The sequence below is a fragment of the Colobus angolensis genome, unplaced genomic scaffold, assembly GCF_000951035.1.
Source record: "Colobus angolensis palliatus isolate OR3802 unplaced genomic scaffold, Cang.pa_1.0 Scaffold117, whole genome shotgun sequence".
NCBI lineage: Eukaryota > Metazoa > Chordata > Mammalia > Primates > Cercopithecidae > Colobus > Colobus angolensis.
The window spans coordinates 9225242-9231718 of record NW_012112808.1 but is presented as its reverse complement, the minus strand read 5'-3'; the positions used below and the strand labels follow the sequence as shown (position 1 = coordinate 9231718).

At 50.6% G+C, this 6477-nt stretch overlaps 1 pseudogene across 1 annotated transcript in view; it reads right to left on the bottom strand.

The window, feature by feature from the left end:
• The window catches only part of LOC105527332, a 4602-nt pseudogene extending 2982 nt beyond the window's left edge, over positions 1-1620 (bottom strand). Inside the window, exon 1 of the transcript XR_001004215.1 lies at positions 1198-1620. The product of XR_001004215.1 is annotated as a TP53-regulating kinase pseudogene (transcript). The remainder of the gene's footprint in view (positions 1-1197) is intronic.
• Between the last annotated feature and the right edge of the window lie 4857 nt (positions 1621-6477).

Below are 6477 nucleotides of genomic sequence, written 5' to 3'. Positions count from 1 at the left end.
CAAAATATTAGCCAGGCGTGGTGGCGAGCGCCTGTAGTCCCAGCTACTCGGGAGGCTGAGGCAGGAGAATGGCGTGAACCCGGAAGGCGGAGCTTGCAGTGAGCCAAGACTGACCACTGCACTCCAGCCTGGGCGACAGAGCGAGACTCCGTCTCAAAAAAAAATAAAAATCACATTAACTTCTCTAAGCCTCAGTTTCTGCTACTATACAAGGAACAACAGCTCCAATAAACTCAAATGAATTTTTAATGAAAGTCAACCAGGCTCAGTATACTTTTCTAGAAACTGAGAGATGTATCAATGGGGATACAGTAATAAACAAGCCAGCTATAATACAATCTCTGCTTAACGAAACATATCATAAGAGGCTGAAAACAGAAATATGAACACACAAATAACTTCATGAAATCTTCAGTCTCTGAAAGGGCAGCAATGTGTCTGCTTGTTGGCTACTGAATGTCCCCCCTGCTAGATCTCCCAGCACTTAACAATGTCCTGGCAGCCCCAAGTACCTAAAAAATACTAATAAAAGAAAGAAAGGCAAGAAGCGTAAAAGTAAAAAGCCAGTACTTCTGAGTCAGAGGCATACGGAGCTGAAGGCCTGGACCGGCCACTTAGTAGCCGTGTAACCTTGGGCAAGTTACTTCTCTCTGACTGTCACTTTCTCATCTGAGGACAAGGTTTATGGCGCTGGCGCACAATAATGAAAAAATAAATAGGCAATTGAATGAAATCCGACACTTATTGAGCACTATGTGCCAGGCACACATTCGAACATAATATATTGCACACATACCTCCTCTAATGGTCACAACATCCCTATGACATGGATATTGCTACTATGTCTCCCATTTTACAGGTGAAAAAACCGAAGTCGAGAGGCTAAATAACTTGTTGAAAGGCTACATAAGAGGCAGCAGAGTTATTATTTCAACCCAGACAGCCTGGCTCCAGTGGGGCAAGTACTTGTAATTACATGTTTCTTAAAACTAATAAATGAAAAGATAATGATCGAAAATGGAAACGAGTCAAATGGGGAAATCAAGGCTCAGGGAAGTTAAACATGTTCAACGTTGAGTAATAATGACAGCGTCCAAATTTGAACCTGGCAGAACGGCCCCAGGACATACGCTTGACGCTGCAAGGCCACGTGGTTTCTTAAGACTTAACGAATGAAGAAAGGGATGAAAGAATAACACTTTCGAAAGGCCGGCCACAGCAGAAGGCACAGAAGGAGAAACTGAGGCAAATCGAGGCTCGGAGCGCAGGAGAGTCCCTCACCCGCCCAGGCCCCAGAGCCTCGGGGCCGCCCACGCCAGGATCCGGGCCCACCTTACCCGCGCGGCGGCAGCGGAGGAGAGCCCGCGCTTCCTGCACCGTCCGCCGCCGGCCAAGCCGCGCCTCCAGCGCCGGGTGCCGGTAGCCCTTGGGGAAGCGGTGCTTGATCACCGCCGCGCGGCCCTGGAAGCGGCCGCGGAACACGCGCGCCTCGGCGCCCTGCTTCACCAGCTCCAGGCCGCTCAAGAAGCGGCTGCTTCGCTCCCGGGCCGCGGCCAGAGCCTCAGCCTCCGGCGCGGGCTCCTCGCCATCGTCCGGGGCAGCAGCTCTGAACGCCGCCATGACTGTGTCGAGTTCTCTTAAATCATTGAACCTGGGGGATGTCTTGAGGACCCTTGCATCTACCCATCACTGGGTAAGTACTGTCTCAGCACCCCATGCAAGCAGGGTGAGCACAAGGGCTCCAGCAGCCTTGGGACAGCTGCTCATGGAGAGAAGCTGGCACTGGTTGTGGGGGTCATAGCGGCACCCAGAAACAGTGTGCATGGAAGGGGAGAGGTACCCCAGGGATGCATGGGGCACTGACAGGGCTGGGGGTCAATGTGAGTGCTTCGGTTCCCAAAGCCCATGTTCTTCCCAGCATCTGGGTGTGATATGAAGAATTACTTTGGCAAACTGATATGAAGATATTGGCAAACACGAGAACATCTCTCATCATTAATGAGTCATCATATGCTGCTACATAATCAGGTCCCAAACCCCCGACCAGTGGTTAGAAGCAGAACAAGCTTTTGTGAACTACACATCTAATGCTAATTAGTATGGCTTTAGAGCAGTGCTTCTAGGGCTGCAGCAAACCCTGGAGTCCCCTGGAGGGCTGTGGGCACACAAGGGTGGAACCCACCTCTGAGTCTCTGGTTTAGCAGGTCTGGGGCAGGGCCTGAGCATTTACACTTCCAGCTCCTAGGTGATGCTGCTGGCAGCCAAGCACATGCTTGGAGAAGGCAACTTTAAAGATGCAGACATGGGGCAAGCTTGCCAGGGGTTAGTTCTCCATCCTGGTGAGGAAGACGGTGAGCAAAGGCTAGCAGGGAAGGTAAATGGCCAAGGGGGCAGGGAGGGCTAGAGGTGGGCGTGGGTAGGGACAGGAGTAGAGGACAAAATGCCCGCGTCTCCAACTCCCCAGGGGGACAATTCCCAGGTGTGGTTCACGTGGTTTCTCAGACTTTGGCAGGCTTAAGCCCCCATGACCACACAGCCTTTTTTCACAGAAGTGAATCTTGGTGTGGCACAAAGAGGAAGAGCTGCTAAGAAAAAGGGAATTGGGTTCTGCTTGGTGTGGATCTTCCCAAAGTGGATCCAGAGACAAGGGCTTGGGTGCAGGCTGCTTATGTAGAAGGTGGCCCCAGGAAACCCAAATGAGGGAGTAGGGAAGTGAATGGAGGAGGCAAGGAAGAAGATATAGGAGGCGTCAAGGGCAGGTGACCCGTGTGGGCATCCAGACTCAATTCTCTGGGCGGGGGGTCTTGCCTGTGCTCCCCTTTCTAGGTAAGTACGTTCACAGCGAAGCAGGCTCCTGTGATGGGGAAGCCCTCCGGTAGAGAGAAGGGCTGGAATGGGAAGTTGTCAATTTACAGCGATCTGCCCCTCATGGCTGAAGATGAACACAGGTAGGCTGAGGGGATACAGGATGGGGCACCAACACATTATCTTAGGGGTTTGATCAACATGTAATAAAGTGACAAGAATCATGTCTATGTTTTGCTATGAGATGCTTGTCACCCTCGAAGCACTGACAGAAGAGGGTGCCCACTGCCACCCAGACAGTGACTGTCCAGGATTCTGATGCAGAGAAAATCATGTGCTTAACAGCAGAGAAATGCCACCTACCATTTAAAACAGACCCCGACTCCACTCAGGAGGATGAGTGACAGTGAGCAAGGGCACATCCACTGGAAGAGGATGAATTTGCAAACTCTAACACCCATGTCCCCTTGCCCAAAATTTAGCTCCAAAAATGATAAAGAAACATATTTTAAAACCACCTTAAGTTTGACCTTGTCATGAGTTCAAATTATGCAAACAAATAAATGAAATCATTGCAGATTGGGATACACGGTGTGAAAGGAAGAAACAGGACAACATGATAGAAAGTCAAGTAAATTGCAGTAAGGGTGGGGTGAGGGGGCTGCATTAGCTATGATTGTCAATGAGAGCCTCTGATAAAGTAACATTTGCTTTTTCTTCCCATGTTACCTGAGAGGGCAACATAAAATTTGAGGGATGAGAAAGTGGCAGCCACAGGGAGCTCCAGGGAAGAACCATTTAATGCAGAAGGAAAGCAAGTGCAAAAGCCCTGGGGTAAGAAAGAGGTGGGAGTCTGAGAACACCAAGGATACCAGGGAGTGGGACGCCTCGTGCAGGAGGGAAAGGGATATGGAATATGTTTGAAAGACTAGGCAAGATCTCCAAAATCCCAGAAACCACAATAGGTATTTCAAGCAGAGAGAATTTAATACAGGGGTTTGTGGCACAGGTGAATGAAGAGTTGAGGAGTCAAACAAGAAGCAGTGACAAAATCCAGATATGAGCAACACCAGGAAACTGATCCCACCCCTAAGCTGGAGGGGCAAAGGGAGAATGCATGTGGGGCTCTCTGAGCCCAACGTCTCTGTGCCCTCCCAGCCAGGCACAACAGGAGCACAGAGAGGGACTGCCTTGTGCTGGAGCTGAACTCATGGATGAAGCTTAGCCAGGGCTGGAGACGTCATGTGAAACAGGAAGAAGGGGCAGGCACATCCAGGCTTCTCTCCTCCTCCCAGCAGCCAATCTCCTGCCAGTGACTCCCATTGACTAACTCTACCAGGAAGCAAGGGCTCCTGGGAAATGTAGTTCCCTTCACTACAGCACATAGGCACAGCTGGGGAGTGGTACCCTATGCGCCATTTAGCTGTCATTTCTGCTATGTTCCCCGCAGTTAGCCATCAGTGCTATGGTCAGATTAGGTGCTTAAGAAACCTTTACTGAATTATCAACTACTCATGAAACAAGAAAATCCAAACAAGTGATGCTAAGGGCTTTAGTCCTATTACCCCAAATCCATATAAAGTTCTTCATCCTCAGCAAGACTACCTGATTGTAGGCAGTTTACCTGATTAATCAAAGTGTACTTATATCGCTGATGATGGAGAACTGTAAGCTTCTTCACAGCATTTCCTCAGTCACTTGCGTATAGATGGTATTCACATTTAGTCCTGCATGTCTAAAAGCTGGAAGAAGTTCCCCACAGCAACAGGACAAGGGATGGCACAGGTGCCCTCCAATCCAGCTGGTGAAGTCAGAACTAACTTCCTCAGTCCACACTGAGAAGATAAACTGGTCCAGGACCGGCTGGTTATCACATGGGGTTTGGAATCCATTAGTACTGTATGTTCTTGTATTCCCTCCTCCCATCCTTCCTCCAGGCATTGCCCTCCATCTCTCTGATGGTTCATGTGTGGTAGCCAGCGTGTACAGGATATGGCTTCATTTTCCTGCTGTGATCTCCTTTGTGATTTCAAAAAGGTTAATTCATCACTTGGTAGAAAATGTGAAATTCAACAAAAATATTGCCTTTCTTACTAAGCAAACTAAGCCTGGTCTAGCTGGGGATATGATGTAACAATTTTCTTGGTGGTCTGCCTTCAAACCATCAGGTTTCCATAGCCTTAACAATGTAGCCGTGGACCATGGGGAGCTAGCATTGCCTCCAGGGTGACGTCACAGTTCCTGAATCCTTGCACTAGGTGGGGCCAGCCTCCTGTTGTGTAGACTCATCACTATACCAGTCCTCTGTTCCTGGTCTCTGGAGCTTCTATTCGGGACAGTGACCCATTAGCTTCTGAGGACCAGGGTGAGAGCGGACAAGCTTGAATGCCCTTCACAGTGGAGAGATGTGTGCAGACGGGGCAGACATCAGTTCCTCTATCAGTGCACAGATAGCTGCAATGTAAGTGGCTAGTGTGCAGGAACAGCCAGAGAGCTGGAGGATAAACACCTTGGCTTCCTTCTCCTGGAGGGGACAGAGAATCCTCTGAGTCCTCATGCCCCCGCCCCCCTCCCTCTGAGACCACACCTCGGCTGCTCACAGCAATGGCTGCCCATCAACTCACCCTTCCATGCTCCCACCTCCACACTTCTGGTCCCTCTTCCTCGTGCCCTTACAGGTGATTCCTGGAATCCTCTCTCAAATAAACTGCTTGGCTCCAAATCCTTGTCTTAGGCCTGCATGTGGGGAGATAAAACCCAGACAAAGAGGTAGACGTGAGCAGATGCGCTCCCCTGAACAAGAGATAAGTGGGCTGAGAGGTGAAGGAAGAGGACGAGGTAAGAGAGTGGGGATGGGGAGAGTGGTCTAGGCAGGAATGCACATGCAAGGGCTCTGAGCACGCACGGAGCCTCATGGAATCCCCAGGCCTGCCCGGTTCCATTTGGAAGGAGGGCACCTCAGGGTTTCCAGTGCTGGGCGGCACTGTTGGCATTCGAGGCTCACTCTTTGCCATGGGGGCTGTCCTGTCACTGTAGAGTGGTAAGAAGCACTCCTGGCCTCTACCCACTAGACACCAGAAAGATCCCCCAGCTGTGACAACCAGAAATGTCCCCAGACACTGTTAAATGTCCCCTAGGGGGCAATGTTGCTTCCTGTGGAACCGGGGTACAGGGCTCTGAAAAGATGAGGAGGGAGAGTTGGCCGCTGCCAGTGTCCCCCTTCCTTTGCACATTCATGGACATGTCCCTTGCCAGGTCCTCCTTAAGGCCAGTGACTGGCCAGGCTGCCTGTCCCTTGGCCTGCTGAGAGACAGGAGGGCTTGTTGGCTCAGTTGCTTTTCAGAGGCCTGACTGGTGGACATTCTTGCCTTTCTCCACTAGATGGACCCATTGCAATGCTGTACCCAGGAGAAGAGGGGTGGCCAGAAAGGTTCCAGCTTCACTGAGATGGAGAATTTGGTGTTTGAGGCATTTTCTAGTTGAATTTTCCTGACTCCTTCAAGTCCTGGAACCCAAAATGTTGTATTTCTCCCAAGTGCGTTCGTGGGTGCAGCTGTGTGGAGAGGCAACCAGGGCTTGGCCATGAGCTCCTGCAAGCTCACCCTGGGCAGGTGTGAGTTCCAGCACCATCGCTTCTTCCCTGTCTGTAAAGTCGGGGTAAACAAAATGCTT